The 17,346-nt window shown below is 45.7% G+C and overlaps 1 long non-coding RNA gene across 3 annotated transcripts in view; it reads left to right on the forward strand.

Annotated features, from left to right (window-relative positions):
* The window catches only part of LOC138525628 (uncharacterized), a 601,947-nt gene that overhangs the window by 516,845 nt on the left and 67,756 nt on the right, over nucleotides 1–17,346 (forward strand). For 2 of the 3 annotated variants that reach the window (XR_011283397.1, XR_011283396.1), the window contains exons 2-3: nucleotides 13,746–13,942; nucleotides 14,320–14,498. This is a non-coding gene — a long non-coding RNA (uncharacterized lncRNA). The remainder of the gene's footprint in view (nucleotides 1–13,745; nucleotides 13,943–14,319; nucleotides 14,499–17,346) is intronic. The other variant, XR_011283398.1, reaches the window with a different exon arrangement.

A 17,346-nucleotide genomic window follows, 5' to 3' on the forward strand; every position in this document is an offset into this window, starting at 1 on the left:
CCAGGGCTCTTCCCCATTCCCAAATGAGCCCCCTTAGGACTCAATGGGAATGGGGAAATTGCAAATAACGCTGACCGTACTTTACGGCTAAAAAGGAACTCGGAATGTGGCAGTAAGGGATTACCGGCACCGGTCTCGTTAACGGTGACCGGTATCCCTTACTGCCATACTCGGAATGAGGCCCAGTATGTGCTTCCGTGGGATTCTGTTAATTGGTGTCAGACACGGGCCATCTCATTTCCTCGAGGAAGTGTCATGGTGTGCCACTGAGGCCTGAGGTATTCTTAGTATGTGTCAGTCAGGTTCGAGGATATTCTGGTGAGCAGGTAGACTAAGATGCCTGCCAATTCCTGCCCGTATACTGTGGCAAACGGCTGGTGGGAGTCACGGCTGGTGGGAGTCACGGCTGGTGGGAGTCACGGCTGGTGGGAGTCATTGATTTAAGGAGTCCTAGCAGGCTTGTGAGTCATCCAGTCATCCCTTATGCAATGGTGGGCTTCATATGAGAGATGCGCAGTTGGATGCAAAAACGGCTCCATTCCGTCCAGAGGATGCTTTTCCAGACCTCATCACGAGTTTGGCGGTAACCCTTAAATCCGGCGGTCGCGCTATTGCCGCCGGATTTAAGGGTCAGCCAAATCAGGGTTTCGGCGGATTTCGGGGGGAAATCTGTCGAAAAATTCACACTATTACCGCCGGCGGGAAATCCGCCGGCGGTAAGAGTGCAAAAATTCCCCATTGAGCCCAATGGGGAATGGGGCATTCCCGAATGGGCTCAGTGCGGAATGCCATTACCGCCAAACCAGTGATACGGCGCTAATAGCACCAGGCGGTTTGGTGGTAGGGCTAATACTGCTGGCAGTAATACCGCCGGCGTTACCGCCCAACTCGTGATAAGGCCCTACTGCAAAATGTGGTCTCAGTTTGCACTGTATAATAATTTGTTAAAAGAAAGCTAACGGTTGGAAACTTGATCTCCGTGTGACAGGAAGTCATCCAGTTACCCTATTGAAGTGTGTTGCTCCTGGAATGAAACTGAAATCTAAGGGATACATGACATGACTCGCCGCTACTTGCATCACTAGTTTTCAGTGGTCATAGTAATGTGTGTGATTATTGTCAAATGAGTTACACTTCAAACACAACAGAATAATCTGACAGCTGATCCCTTCAACAGTATGCTCATCTCAGTGTACATATAGAATGTTCTGTCTGCAATATGTTCTTCCGGGTAAGCACGGGCGGCTCATCCATAATGCATGAGGAGGCGCAAATCCCCACAACTCCCCACTATTATGGAGGATCTGCACTTAAACTGTCAAAGAAAACCACAGTTTCCCTTTGACAATTTATGTTTCCCAGTGCGCTTGTACAATGGACCAAGCATGGCCAGGGGTGTTTTGCTTCCCCAGCATTGCATAGCCCATTGGGAATGCATGGTGGGGAACGGCCGCTCTTGTGCCTCCCTGCACATTCAAACCGAATGGTGCACTGACAATGTGCACTCTGGCTCCTGGGTGCATGTGTAGGAATCAGGGACCACCCTGTGTTTGATAAGTGCTACTTCATGCCTAGACTGGCATTTGATGCAGCCAGTCTACCCATTTCCTACTGTGACATGACATTTTTTGCTGGGCATATATGATAAATCCAACATGATTACAGTTATTATGTGACTAGACTGACATTTTAGTGCAGCCACTCTAGCTATAATACCTTACCGTGTTACTAGATGTCTAGGCTAACCTACATTGGTGCAGACAGTTTGGACATGCTTTTTTATTGTTGCGTGGCATTTTGAATGGTAAGGCCAACAGGGTTATGTTCTTACATGGGGGTAATGGCATATATTGGTAGAGCCAGCTTGGGCAAGTTTTCTCACAGTATCATCACTGTATTATGTGCAAAGCAAACATAAGTATGTTCTTACATAGGAATACTGTAATTTATAGGTGCAGTAAGCATTACATTTTTTACTAAGCATCTATGATAAACCAAGCATGATAAGCATTATTCCATGACTAGACGGGCATTTTGATGCAGCCAGTACACCTATTTCTTACTGTGGCATGGCAACTTTTACTGGACATCTATGATAAAGCAAACAACATAAGCATTATTATGTGGCTAGACTGGTATTTTGATGCAACCACTATACCTATTATTTGCTGTAACATGGCAATTTCTACTGGGCACCTATGATAATGCAAGCATGATAAGCAGCATTATTGCGTGGCTAGACTGGCGTTTTAGTGCAGCCAGCCGAGCTGTAATACATTACTGTGGCATGGGATTTTTTTACTTGACATTTATGTTAAATAAAACATGAACACTGTTATCACATGTATACCCTAACCTACATTGGCGCAGCCAGTTTGGACATGTTTTCCTATTATTGTATGGCATTTTTAATGGCAAAGCAAATAGGAGTATGGTCTTACAGGGAGGTGCTGGGATATATTGTCATGTTTTCTTATAGTATCATTACTGGTGTTATGCGCACAGTAAACATGAACATATCCTTATATGGGAATACTGGCATAGATAGGTGAAGTCAGCATGGAAATGTATGGGCACAGCCAGGGTTAACATGTTTTCAAACTAGCATATATTGTGGGGAAAGAACCCTGACCACCCCACCCCAGGCCCTATTTGGTGGATTCATGCTCACTCACAATGCTCAGTCGTTCTTGCATATTTGTCATAAATATTTAAACTCTTCTAATTAAATAAATTCACCAGCCGCCACTGCGGGTAAGCATATTGGAGGGTACCAGAGGTTGAGTCAGTAGCATAGTTTTGAAGGTCAGTGTACAAGAGGCCCACACAGCAGAATATCGTAATGTTTCTTTTATTTCAGCACAAAGGAAGTCCCTAGAGCATTATGATCTTCCGTCTCCGTCTCCATGTAGAGGTAGTTCTGCCTTCAAGATGATCGTTGCAGTGTATAGGAGGCTGTGTGGTCTTATGATTCTACTAGAAGGTTTCCGAAAGGTGCAAGTCCAGGTGACGCTCACGCTGAGCCGTTGTTTGATGTGTGACCATGCTTCTCTGGCTTCGAGCGAGCTGTACAGATCGCCACCCCTTCCCAAGAAGTGATTTAAGGTGCCACATTGGCACTAAGCGATATCACTCAAGGATTTCCACTTTTCCATCTAAGCTGCAGTCTACTGGTAGAACTCTCTGGGACCCGAATTTCAGAAGGAGACTCTGCACTAGCATATTTACATTTGCCAGACATTCCAAAACTTTAAAGCATGATCATAATGTTTCCTGGAGGGCGATGTCTTGCCCGGCAACATGTAGGACGGGCTCTCGGCTGGCTCCGTGTAGACCGGGACTCTTTGTCATAAACCTGCTGAATACCGACTCCATTATTCTACAATCAGGCCATTACTGAAGCCAAAGGCAATCTTGCTTCTGAGGATACATTTTTTGCCAAGGTAAACCCATAATAAAAGGAGATCTTTGTCAGAGGCTGTGGACCCGGGGTTGGGTGTGATGCACTTAAGGTGGTGTTGACGGGGCTCACCACTCACTCAGTGTTCAGAGAGAAAGCTCTTTTGGCAAAGTGTAGGCATTGTGGGAGCGGGATCGCTGGAGGTGGTCACTCATGGACCTAGCAGACACTGACAGACTCAATAGATCCAACCCAAGGCTCAAATGCGGAAACCATCATCCTTGGTCGGTTGGACACTACCGGTGCGGCCGGGCCATGCCATGACTTCTGCTCCCTCAGAGAGTCAACGGAGCAGTTGGCGGGTTACTACCCCCTCATCCTTTGACTATAGAAATACTGTGTTCTGAGCAATAATTCTTTGCAAAACAGGAATCATAGAAGCATGGCATCATCTTCACACGGATGTAAAGGGCTACATAGTCTTCTTCCACATGCATAGGGGGTTCTCCCAGATTGACTATCTAATTATTTGGCGATGGTCATACCATTGCGGACACCCTACAAAATGTTCCCGCTGTGATGTCAGAGTTGAATTTGAAAATGACGTTGGCATCAAGGTAAACTATGCTAAATGAAAGGGTCTACCCAAGCGTCATGGTTTTTATTGACAACCAATATCCTTTTCACTGGTCAAATGAAACCTTTGGGGGTCAAAATGATGCCCTCGGTGGGAGATTTCTTCAGGGCCAATTTCCACCCACTATTTCATGAGCTTACAAAAGATTTGTACAGATGGCAAGGGCAGAAGAAGTTCTCCTGGTTGGTGCATATGGCAGCAGTAAAAATGAAATAAATACCCACATTTCTTTATACTTGTATGCCTCCACCAATTGTGATTCCTTTGCCCACTATAAGCGAACCTTCAGATTCATTCGAGCCAGGAATAGACCAAGGGTACCATTGACGGCACTGATTAGAGGGCACTTGACAGGGTAACTGGGTGTGCCTTGTAGAAAGAGATATTTACGTGGACAGCAATGATATCACATATTTACATTTGGGGGGCTTGGGTCACATGTCTCCTTGGCCTGAGATCTTAAAGGATGGGATTCCCTTAATAAGCTCCACATGCGTTATCTCTTGTGGATGTCTTGTGGTTGTCACCTGATAACTACTCAAAGTACCCTCTACTATTGGAAAAGAGCTCTAGGGTTATGGGGCATGACCAGTTGATTGCGATCTCTGCCTGGGTAGCACTGATTTCCCTCAGGGATGAGCAGGCAAGCTTATGAGGCTTGGAAGATGGGTGGTTTAGTGTATTATCTTAATCATATAACTCAGGGACTCCCCTGATGTCCCAGGAGTGTAAGAGGTCTTTCCTATTACATGAAAATGAATGAGTCCAGTACGCTCAGCTTCGCCATTGGATCTCACAGTTTCAGACACAGATGATGGGGTCCCATCAAATGACACCACTGGAGCTCCTATTTGATAGTGTCATCGCCAAGGGGCAGTGGCCTGACTGTGTGGACTCCGGGGTAGGGCTGACCCTCAGGAGAAACCTTCCTATTTGCTCAGATGGAAGAAAGAGTTGACAATGACAAAAGAACCGGAGTCCTGGGATTATATCTGAACTAGGCGTGCATAAATCATCCAAATGCACGATGTACCAAGAATGCTCTTAAAAAATCTGCTTCAGATGGTATTTGCCACCTTCCAGATATATAAAATTGCATCTTATTACCAAATGTGCAGGAAGAATTGTGTGGAGATGGGAAATTGAGCACATAAGTGGGGTGGTGCCCACGGTTCAAATTTATTGGAAGAAATTCCTAACAAAAATAAAAATGATCACTGCCATTCAAGTACCAATGGACCTAATAGTCATAGCCTGAGGGGATGCCGCTGAAAGGGTATACGCGATGTCAGCCACAAGGTGGAAGTCATTACACCCGATTTCCTGCATCCGGAGAGTCTCTAACACATCGCTGGATAGACCCAGGAGGCTCACTTATAAATATGAGGTGGTGCAACATTTGGGAAGGCCTCACTCCAGAAAAAGCAACTTCTCTTCCAGTAAAGCACTTTGCAAAGTATACCCAAACCTGGTTCCCATGTATAGACTGTTACTTGGACACTCCCGGAACTGCCTTTAGGCCTTCCGTTTTGGTTATATTGAAGAACAGAGGCCTGAAGAGTTATGGGGAGGTTGAAGAGGCTCATGTGCAAAATGGTAACTACAAATGTGGGTGGTATCAAGAATGTGAAGTGGTGGTGAAGCGTAATGTACGGATCACCTGTTCTGTAATCAGGGGTAACCAAAAGAGGAAATCATTTTAAAAGTGGCCCCATATTACACATTTTGAGCAAGCCCAACGCTTGTCCTATGAGAGCATTTGGAAATAAAATAAATAACCATACAAAAGAGGCAGGACATCCCCAGAGTTCCCTGTAGGCCTGTCCAGACCAGTCTATGGTGATTTATTCCTGGTACACCCTGGGTAGTTGGTCGTGTGTTGCTTTGCTACTGCTTCCATGTGTACCAAACCCTTTGCTGCCTTGATGATAACTTGACCGGAAAAAAAAGTTTCAATAAAAAAACACCACGTCATGGCAGCTTACCTGCTTGTACTCACTAACCTATTTGTACTTCTATAGAAAACATTCTCTGAAGCGGCCTTAAATCAACATGAATGCTGCCAGATCCATGTGCATGGTCTGAAGGAACCGGAGCTTCAATATTGGAGGGTGCACACTTATGGTCCTCCTGCGGTTCTACACAGCACGCCCCAACATCCTATGCCATACCATATGGGCCCCATTTCAAGCAAGTATAACCAGCCCTACAGTATCGGCCACTTTTACTCCCTAAAAATTGGCAAATACTCCCAAAAAATAGGAAAAATGCATGTGAGTCTTGAGCCGCTGCTTTCACCCTTGCAGCTCCATGGATATGTCTGGACCAGTAGTGGACATAGTAGCAGTAGTACAAGAAACAAATGAGTGCCTGATCGGAAGAAGTAAACCTGTATCTTTTAATGTGTATGAAAAGCCAAGTGCAAAGAAATAAATATTACAAAAAGATGTCTGTTTTTCAGTTAAAACATATTTTTACTCACTTATAAAATGCTCTCATTGGGAATTGGACTTACATGTTTACTCCTTAAAATCATTTTAATCCCAACTTTAAAAAGGGAGTAAAATACTCCCACTTCCAAATCTTATCCGGAGCACTTGGTGCACCTTTTGCCAGGCACAGGAAGCTGTGCTGTCTATGCCTTCTCATGCTTTAGAAAGGGACAGAACGTGTGCTAAACTCACTGTTTGTTATAAGGCTTGTCAGTTTCTGGGGCAGGTACATTTATGAGTGTGAAGTTTTGATTTTCACTCGTAGGGCAGAATCTCCCCACTAACCCACCCGTCCCTACCCATCAACCCGACTAACCAAGGGTGGCTCCTTCTGCTTGGATGCTGCTTGCTTTAACAGTGTCATTTTTTAGAACCCTCTGGCTGTAAAGGCCTGTCAGTGGCATCACGTGATTCGAGATGTGAATATACACTAGTTTCAGAAAAGTCATCTCCCTTCACTAAGTAATCCAAATAAGGCCATTTTATCCTTGCTGTGCAAAGAATGCTGGGAATATCCAGAAACATCCTTTTGCATTTAAAAAAAGTATCTTTCAGTGCTGCTGCCATGGCTGCTATCTGCTGGTTCGGTCTGAGGAGCTCATTTTGCTACGTGGCGTGGCTTGAATCACAGGTGTAACAGTCTTGTGTAGGCTTTTACACCTTTCATTCATGCCATGGCACATTTTCATCCATGTGTATGGTGGAGAGGAGGAACGGAACACAAAGTGCTTTTCCGCCCACTCCCTTTCTCCTCGCCACACAAATGTCCCAGCATTTGCACCGGCCAAATGCATTTTCATGCGGGTGCAAAATGCTGGGGATCACTATGTAGCCCAATGGCTTCATGCACCTGCATAAAGCAGACGGAACACATAGGGATCCATTCTAACGCTGTTTTTACATTTACATGGTAGGCGGCGTTTAATTGTAATTGATTGTAAACGCTGCTTGCCATGCAAGTGTTTGCTCATTTGCAGGGCGGAGTGCAAATGTGCAGGACAAAAGGCGCCACACACACTTGACCAGTCACATCATAATCAAGTTTTGATAGAATACACCATGTATTTTAATCGCAAGCTTTGGTGTTTGTTTCACATGACATTGCAACCAAGTGCCTGATTATTCGTGTTTCTTCCCTTCTATTGCTTTGACATTTATTGTCACCATTTGGCAGGTATTGTAGTTGTATGGCCAGGTAGTCACACGATTCCTCGGGAATCAAGCCATCTACCAGGTATGGAACCTTGTGCCAGCTACTCAAACTATGAATCAGCAATATGCATCATATGCCCAGGTGACCCGTTCTCCAGTATAATTTCGTCATATGCCCCGGTTCTCACACCATCAGCCAGGTATTGGCATTATTTGTCTAGATACACCATTTGCAGTGCATTGACATCATATTCTAAGTACTCACATAAACGGCCAGTTAAACGCATAATATTCCAGGTTCAAGAGGCCTTTTTCTCCCACTTTGGGATTCTCAAATTTAGGTGGCGTTAAATTGCTTGTATCGGTACCACCACTACCACCACTATAACTGCATTGTGAAACCTAGGCCTTTTTCTCCCTCTTTAGGATTCTCTATTTTAGGTATGTCCTCTTTCCTGTCTTAGAATGTCCGGTGCCTTTCTTACGCTCACCTCCTAAGTGCCGTCGTCTTGTCCCACTCTGCTGCGCACTTGCCTCGCTCTGTCTTGTCTGTCTACCCCTTTGACCCCCTCCTCTCCCACCTACTCTATGGTGCTCTCTGTCCCCCCTATCTTTTCAAACTGTTTCTCTATTGATTATCCTGCTCTCCTCACAAAGTCTGGTAAGAAAAAGTTTAAAAAGGACATCCTGGTCTCCAACCCAGGCCTCTCTATCGCCGACACCTACATCAGTGCCTCCTCCAAGGAAACTCTCACTGACATTCTCTTTGTCGTTCCTTCACCAGATCTATGGACCCCTCATATGGTCTCTGTTCTCTCTCCTTCACCTCTTCTCCCATTAATGGTGGTACCCGTTGGGACGCACTCCTGGCCTCCTTCCTATCCTCTAAGGTCATCATTAATGTGTACTCTAATGGGACCGTCTTGGTCCAAGGCCCTCAGGCCAACCTTCATCTCTTTGATAGACACTTTCCGTGCCTCATCAACTTCCTTTCTTCTCCTGCTGACCCCTCCCCCCTTTCCTTGGCTACCTTGCCTTCCCCCTCCCTCTCTGCCCCCTCTTCGGCGCTCTCTACACTTCCGCAGGGCGTACCTCTGATCTGTACCCCTCCCGGAAGTCCTTCAAGGAGGGCAACCTTCTCCACATTGCCACTCTTAACTCCCGCTCCGCTGTCAAACACTCCTCTGATATCTGCCGCCTTCTTGAAGAACTTGACCTTGATGTCCTCGGTCTCACTGAGACATGGTTTACGGCTAGCTCGGTCACCAGCTTTGACACACTCCTAGCTGATGGCTACAAGATCCTCTCTGAACCCAGGCCCAACCGCTCGGGTGGTGGCGTAGCCCTTATCTTCCCTGAGTGGATTCCTGCCTCTGTTATTCCTACGCAGGCCAACTCCTCTTTTGAATGCCTCGTCTGCAGGCTCTCTCTCTCACCTAGCCATTCCCTTACCATGGCTACTATCTATCGGCCACCTGGTCAGATTTCCTCCTTCCTCTCTGAGTGGGCGGATATCTCCTCCTCACTCCTGGCCTCAACCACTCAACTCCTCCTTCTTGGAGACTTCAACATCCACCTGGATGCCTCCTGTCCCCCCTCTGAACTCTTTTGCGACCTCTGTGACTCTCTCTCACTCACCATTCTACCCTCTGGCCCGGCTCATTCTGCAGGGCACACTCTTGATGTTCTGATCTCTTCAGACCTTCCCCTCTCTGTCCCTCTCTCCACTCCTCTCTCCTGGAGTGATCACTTTCTCCTATCCTCCCACCTCACCCTCCCTACCCCGCAGGCCAAGCCACCTCCTTCACTGCCACCAACCTTCTCGGTCATTTGACCCATGAAGCGCGTGTCAGCTGAGGCTTTCGCCGCCACCTTCTCACCACCTCCTCCCCCGCTGGCTGTCTCTGACACAGCCCTCTCCATGCTCCACTCTTCTATATCTGATACTCTCGATATCCTTGCCCCTGTCATGAGAATCCGCCTGAAGCCCAAAGCCAAGTGTAACTCCTGGTATGACTCAGACCTCGTCACCCTAAAACATAAGTTTAGGGTTGCCGAGAGGAAATGGCGTGCTTCTAGTTCATGTTCTGACAAACTGGCCTACCGCCTGCTGCAAAGGCAATACCGGCTCTCCATCCTCACCAAGAAGAGAGCTCATATCCAAGGCCGCGTCTCTGCAGCATCTAACAACCCGGCTGAACTCTTTCAAATCTGCAAGGAACTGGCCAATCCTGCCGCAGTCTCTAGCTCTCCAGTCCCTTCCCAGGCCCTCTGCACAGCACTGGCTTCTCACTTCATTTCAAAAACTCAGGACATCCTGTCCTCACTCTCCCCCTCCCGCTATTCCCTGCTCTTCCTCTGGCCCTTCTGCAGCCACCTCTCCTCCCTCCTTCTCGGCCTTTCCCCTTTTCTCTCCAGACGAGGTTTCTGGACAAGTCTGATCTATGAAAGTCTCGTCGAAACACGTTCACCCCTGTTCCTCCAAAACTATCAAGGATCACATCGACTCCCTGGCAGATTTCTGCAATCACTCCTTTGCCACTGGAGTCTTCCTTTCCCCCCTGAAGCACTCCCTTGTGCACCCTCTTCTTAAGAAACCCTCCGCTGACCCCTCCTGCCCAGCTAACTATCACCCAATCTCCATCACTCCCTTCCTGGGAAAGCTCCTGGAGAAACTGGCCATCTCCGAGCTCAATCTCCACACTGAATGTGTTGGTTGTATTCATGACCATCTGTCTGGCCTCAGAGCTGCCAGAAGCATGGAAACTGCTCACCTGAACATCCGTGAAGACCTTCTCACCAACCTTGACACTAATACCCCTTGCGTTCTTATCTTGCTTGATCTCTCTTCTGCCTTTGACACTGTCAACCATGCCATCCTGCCCAACCATCTCCGTGATAACCTAGGTATCACTGGTCAGGCTCTGGCATGGCTGACTTCTTTCCTCTCCGACCGACCCTCCTAGGTCCAACTTGGGTCCTTCCTCTCTGACATCTTATTCTCTACCTGTGGTGTCCCCCAAGGGTCTAACCTCTCTTCCTGATTGTTCAACCAATACCTGGCACTCCTTGCCCACCGCATCGCCGCTCTCTGTCTCAACTTTCAGTGCTATGCGGATGATAACCAGCTCATTTTCAGGCTACCCTCAGCCTCCTCTCCTTCCCTCATCTCTGACTGTCTGTCTGCCATCCAGGAATGTTATGCCGCCAACGACCTCTGCCTTAATGCCAGTAAGACTGAGATTCTACTCATCGGCACACCCACTCCCTCCTTCCCTGCAGCTCTCTGGCCGGCCTCTCTTGACCCTCCTCCCACTCCCACCTGCAAGTCTAAAAACCTTGGGGTCATCTTTGACTCTGCACTCTCCTTCTCCCCTCACATCTCTGATGTCTCTAAGAAGTCACACTACCAGCTGCACCTCCTTAGAGGTATTCTTCCTTTCCTCTCCTTCCCCCAGAAGCTCACCGTCTCCAGAGCCCTGGTCCTCTCCAAGCTGCACTACTGTGACGGTCTCTATCTAAATCTGCCTGCCTCCACTCTCCGCCCTCTGCAACTTATCCAGAACAGGACTGCGAGACTTGTCCTTGGCCTCAAGCCCAGGGATCGTATCTCTCCAGGACTGAAATCTCTGCACTGGCTCCCAGTGGCTGCGAGGATTAAGTTCAAAACCCTCTGCATTGTACACAAGGCCTTCTGGGGTCTGGGGCAGCACTACCTTCAACTTTCTCTTCCTAAATACCTTCCCTCTCGAACTCTTCGCTCATCTGCCTCCAACTCCCCTAGGGTCAGTTGCTTCTCCAAGCAACGAGTTGGTGGCAGATCACCCTCTTCGGCAGGGGCCTCTCTCTGGAACAGCCTTCCTGCCTCCCTGAAACTCGAGGAGAACCATCTCCGGTTCCGGAAACACTTCAAAACCTTCCTCTTTGCTTCTGCTTTCTCTCCTCCCCTCCCTTGCTGAATTCCTGACTGAAATTGTGCTGGTTACCTGGCCACCCTTCTGATCTCTGGCCGAGGCCCTGTCAATTACCCACCTGCACTGCCTCACTGGCAACCTATGTACTTGGGGACTGTTTTTCTGAATCCATTCAGTCCCCCTACCAGCACTTATGTCTGCACTTCCTTGCACTGGCCACTAGCTGGCTGTTTTATGTGTCTTATTATTCCACTTCCCATGTACTGCACTTTCCCCTCTCCCCTCCCCCTGCGCACTTTTCCTTTCCCCCCCTTCCCATGCACTTGCGCGATCTGAATGACACCTGGCCTAGTAGGATCGTTGTCTGTCCTCCCTTTGTCCCCCCCCTTGCCTCGTTGCGTCTTCAAACACTTGTGTATAGGTGCGTTATAAATGCCTTATCATATCATGTCATATCATATCATATCATATCACCGTTGTCCATTTATTGCCTTCATTTGCCTAAGTGGTCTTGCCGTTTAGCAGGTATTGTCATCAAATGCCCAGGCACTCAAACCAATAGCCAGGGATTTCTTTACCATGCATTTCAACTCATTGGAGCCTCTCAAACCACAAAACAAACTTCAAATTATATATACTTAATATAAATCATATTTACTTTAGCCTGCATCATAGAGACATTCATGGATGGTGGCGCTGCATAAGGCAGCAGAGAAAGGATAGGCTACGTGAAAGGACACCGAACTCGGTGGGAAAGGTATCCAGTGCTACCCTCATGCATTCCTCCTGCTTCAAGGTGCTTTCCTGCCTAGTCTTATCCATCTCGTCTCTGTACTTCCTGCCGCTGTATGCACGGCTTTGTGAAGATTATCGTCCTTTGAGACCCAATTATATAAAGCTACCTCCTCACCTTCTCCAAATCCATTTGAACTTATCAGTATCTTAAGTTCCTCTTTGCATTCTTGAATCTTGGTTTGATTCTGTTTTTTCCGCTTCCTTCCTTTAATAAAAGGCCTTGGGCTTCACTGAATAAGCCGCCTGTTCTCGCTACCACCTCTGGCCTTCCTGATTCTCGGCTCGCTCATTACATTTCTTTATTTGCGACTTTTTGATCTTTTTGCATCCATGGCATACCAGCAGGAAGTGTAGCAGTGTTTCTTTCATGTTCATGTTTCCCCTGCACCTGAAAAGTCTCAGCCCCAGGCAGCAAAGTGTTCTGAGCCAAGCAGCCAAAAAGCAGTTCTTCTTCCGGATGTTGGAAGGGGCATGAGCACCGGCGACTTTTATTGGGAGTTGAAAAATGTCCATCTCTGAACTGGATTTGCCATCACCTAGAAATTCCTAGTGTGTTCTCAGTATCTCAGAAAATGGCAGTGCATTTTCGCTGGGACCTGGGTGATTTTTGAGGCTGGGTCTTTGCTCTGGGTTCGATGGCTCAAGAGCAACGCACTCGCCTTGGAAGCAAAACGATGTGGTTGAACACAGGTTCGATCTACGGATCCACGTTGAGAAACCTCTTGGTATTAAGCGTGTTATAAATAACCAATTATAATGTCGGATCGCATAATCAATTGTCATGAAAAGTGTTCGGCCCTGCATGAAGGTGGACCCTAAATTAGCCGGACATTGTCATATCATGCACAGGTGATTCCATAATTGACCAACTGGTCGTATCGTTGCCTAGGAATTCCAACCACTTGCCAGGATTTGCCATCATATTGCCAGGTACTCAATATGTACTTCACGTTCTGGCACTATACTCCAAGGTACTCCCATCCTTTCGGAGCCAGACAACAAGTAGATCTTGCTAATATGGGTTGATATTGTAATATACCTTTCTAATTACAACTGGATCCTAATTCGATCATTCATTTGGGAGTCCTTCCATGTGTAAACCTGACCAAGAAAACAATGAAAGATTTCCATATGTTCGATTTTTGGAGATCTCACAACACAGGAAAATGTTCTCTGACAATAGATGGCATCCCACCTAAACGACATTTTAACTTCTAAATACAATGTTCATAACCATACTTTCCAACAATGTTACAACTAATTGAATCAATCCCATTGCAACATTTCGAATGTTATATCTCTGAATGCAATATATATTATTTTAATTGATTTGTTTGTATCTTTCCTTTTTGTAGTGATGACCTTTTGTGTAACTTTGAGGATCTGGACACCCAGCCTAACCATGCTATCCTTCCCACCCTTACGTCTGACACCACCAGCTCCCTACAATGATGGTTTACAGTAGCACTGGCTGACAGAGTCTCCCTGGACAGCTAACCTTGTTTCACATTTCGGCAGCAGAATCGCAAAACTACATTTCCGGAGCATGGAGGTGAGGAGATTGAGTCAAGGAAAAGTCAAGACAGCAACGTTTACTCTATCCTCATTAATAACAGGGAGCGCATTTGCATTGAGACACTTTTCTTTTACAAACGTCAGGGTGGGAGTGGATATAAGGCTGGGAGGAGCTACTTGGGTGTGCTAATGACCTAAGAGCTGTCACGTTGTGGCTGAGAGTCGTGTTTGGGTGCATGATGTGTCAGTGACAAGCCACTGAAAAAACGTTTCATCAGAATAAAATCTAGGTTTTAGGGAGGGCGTTATTTTTGTCATGTATTGATGCTTCTTTTTTCGTAACTCATTTTGAAATATGCAATGTTTCTCCTATGCACGAATTTAAAATGTCTGCATTGTGTCTATTATCTATAGGGGAAATGTCAACAGATAGACCGTGGTGAATGTCAACTGAATTCTAGTCTATAAGGTTCAACTCGAGAAAGCAGACAGAGTTCCTCAGGGTCAAACTGAACGAAAGGTTGCCTAACTGTTTGGCGAGGCTAGGCGAATGATGAGGGATTACAAAAAGGACAGAAGTACAAGTAAAACAGGTATATACTTAAGGATTTATAATGCAAGCAATCCTGCCTAATTATTAAGAAATAAGTTAAGAAAGCCTTATTTGGATCAGACGTTTTATAAGATCTCTGTTCCTTCTAGTTTCTAAACAGTGTTTTTTTGGGGGTGGGGATGAAATAGGGTACCATTTGGTCTGACAAACACTAGAAAATACTCTTGTCTTTGAACAACTAGGGGGCTTGAATGAAAGATATGTTACATGGTATTGTTGAAATGGTTCTCAATAATATTCTAAAGGGTGATTGAAAATAGGAAATCATGTTACAAACAAAAGAGATCCTTCATCTTCGGATTCGAGGTTTCTTTTTCGGCAAAAGTTCTATAAACCAGAATACCACGACCCAGTAAAGATTCATGGTGCTTGAGTTTACTAGAAGCGAGTAAAGCTCCAGAATGTCATTGACTCTAGATACTTATGAAGATTCGTGAAGCAGCGATAATTTGGCGAGTTTTTCAAAAATCTTTAAGATCGCTGTAATAATGATGCTTGCCTCCAAAGATTTTTTTCAAAACTAAACATGGCGGTGCCATGCTGTAAGCATTAACAAACAATGTTGATATGTATATGGAGAATGATTTAGACTAATGTGAAGTTAATGATGCTTGGTGTGTTATTAACATACCTCAAACTCCATTCCATTCAAAGAGGCATTGATCACAAATGTTTTACCAGAGGTAACATGGCTCACTTTTCATGAACTGTAAATAGTGCAAGTGGAACTTACAACGGAGAAGCAAGGAGGCCTTTGGTGTGTTAGGTTGTCAATAATAATGGCTAGTAGAGTTTGCTTTGGGAAAAGATGTCCAATGAACAATTATGGTATTGCGCATAGATTCCAGGATCAAGAATAAAATGACAGATTGTCCCTCGCCATAGACAATAATACAGAGGAAGCAGACCCAGATTCACTCTTATCGCCTTTACAAAATGCTCGAACCATGTAAAGGTTTTGGAACATCTCTTTTGTTTGTGAGTACCATGAAATTGGCGTAATGAGGAATTGTGCATGCAGCACTATTTGAAAACATTAGTTCATGCCATTAAGCCATTACCAGTAGGTATGTCAGTAGGTATGCCCTACTGGCGGCTTCAAGTGCCATTGTTTTTGGGAACGCCATAATCCCCTCCAGCTTGGTTGCCCACTATTGTAAGTAAGTGCAGGTACACAATGACAGGGACAGGTTATTTTACCAATAGTTATTTTCAATATGATCCATGTTCCTTTAGAGCCATCAACACAAGTAATTGTGACAGCCTTAGAAAGTGTGCTTCTTATATAGAAAGCAATCTTCATGAGTGAGCCACAGGTAAGGTAATAGAATTATCTTAATTAAATTAGCACAGCCTGTGTAACATGTTCCCGTCCCAGAGTAATGTTTTATTTCTTTTAACGTCTTTAGTCCATTTATCTTGTGAAGGTTATTTAAGTTTTAAGCAATCTGTATACCCAATGACCTAATTGGCTGCTTTATATAAAGAGCAGTGCCTGATGATGACTCTTACAGCGTGATATTTTTTTCTCCAAAGAGCGAGTAACAATTCTGTAAATTTCGTTCAACTTTCTGTCTAAAACTGATCGATAAATGTTATGCTATGTTTTGTTATGTTATGTTATTGGGCATTTGTAGAGCGCCTTTTACCATTGGTATGATTCCAAAGTGCTGTTGGTTGAATGCCCTTGGGGACCGTAGTCCAGGTCAGTGGATAGAGTATTGTAGTAAATAGTGCTCAGGTTCACCCGGTATGCGTGCAGCCAGGGTGGATTAAGTGGTTTGTAGCTGCATTCTAGTGCTAGGTGTGGAGCAGGGTTGTGTGAGATCAATAGAATATGTGCACCAAGGCCAATTCGCACTTGGGTAGCTGCATTCTGGAGGTGGCAGAGTTAGTGAATGGGATTATGTGTGCAGCTAGGCGGATTTTCGTGGGGTATAGCTGTGTTCTAAAGACTGTTGGGGGGATCATGGTGGTGTATACGTATGTGTGCAAGTAGGCCTAATTAATCAAAGGGCATAGCTGCATTCTTTTGTTTGTTGGTGCAGAGGAAAGAGTTAGCATATTGGTGTGTTTGAGTGTCTATGTGGATTTGAGGGGAGCCCTGTTCCTGATGCGCTTCCAGTGCCTGTTGAGGGGATGGTATCTCCTTTGCGGTTTGGGGCTATTAGGCTAAGGTCCTCCCTGTGTCTTATTGGGTTTGCAATTGCTTATTGGCGTTGTCTGTCGGATGAAGACAACCAGATCAGGCCCAAATCATATCATTACAATATAGGTGCTAGAGAGGCCCTTGGTCAGTAGTTCTGCTAAATACATTCCCAGATAGGAGGAAAAATATAAGTGCTGGTAGGCCCTTGGTATGTAGTTCTGCTCAAATATTTTCAGATTAGTAACAATAGCTGGTTAGGCATCTCCTGGAATAACAACATAGTGCATATCTGGAGGGGGCTCAGTCATGGCGTTGGTACATAAGGGCTATTAGTGCTTGGGTTACGAGTCTAGCACAATCGATCCAGATAATTGGAGATAGATATATCATGGCCCCAGAATATGATGTATACCTGGTGGAGGAAGGCAATGATTGAACTCTGTCATGGCGTAGGTACATAAGTGCTAATACGATTCGGGTTTCGAGTCTAGGGAAATGGCCCAGATAGTTGGAGGTAGATATCTCCTGGCCTGAGAGCCTATTGATGGGCCTGTATTGAAGGGGTTACCAAGCCTTTTCTTGAACGTGGTGGTAAGTTGAGTGGTCAGGGTGGCCCCATATATGGTTTTAGGGGAAAAGCCAGGTTATGAGTGCCTTCCGGAAAGACATATAATATTGG

Source organism: Ambystoma mexicanum, chromosome 1q (genome assembly GCF_040938575.1).
Source record: "Ambystoma mexicanum isolate Mex_15411 chromosome 1q, UKY_AmexF1_1, whole genome shotgun sequence".
Lineage (NCBI taxonomy): Eukaryota > Metazoa > Chordata > Amphibia > Caudata > Ambystomatidae > Ambystoma > Ambystoma mexicanum.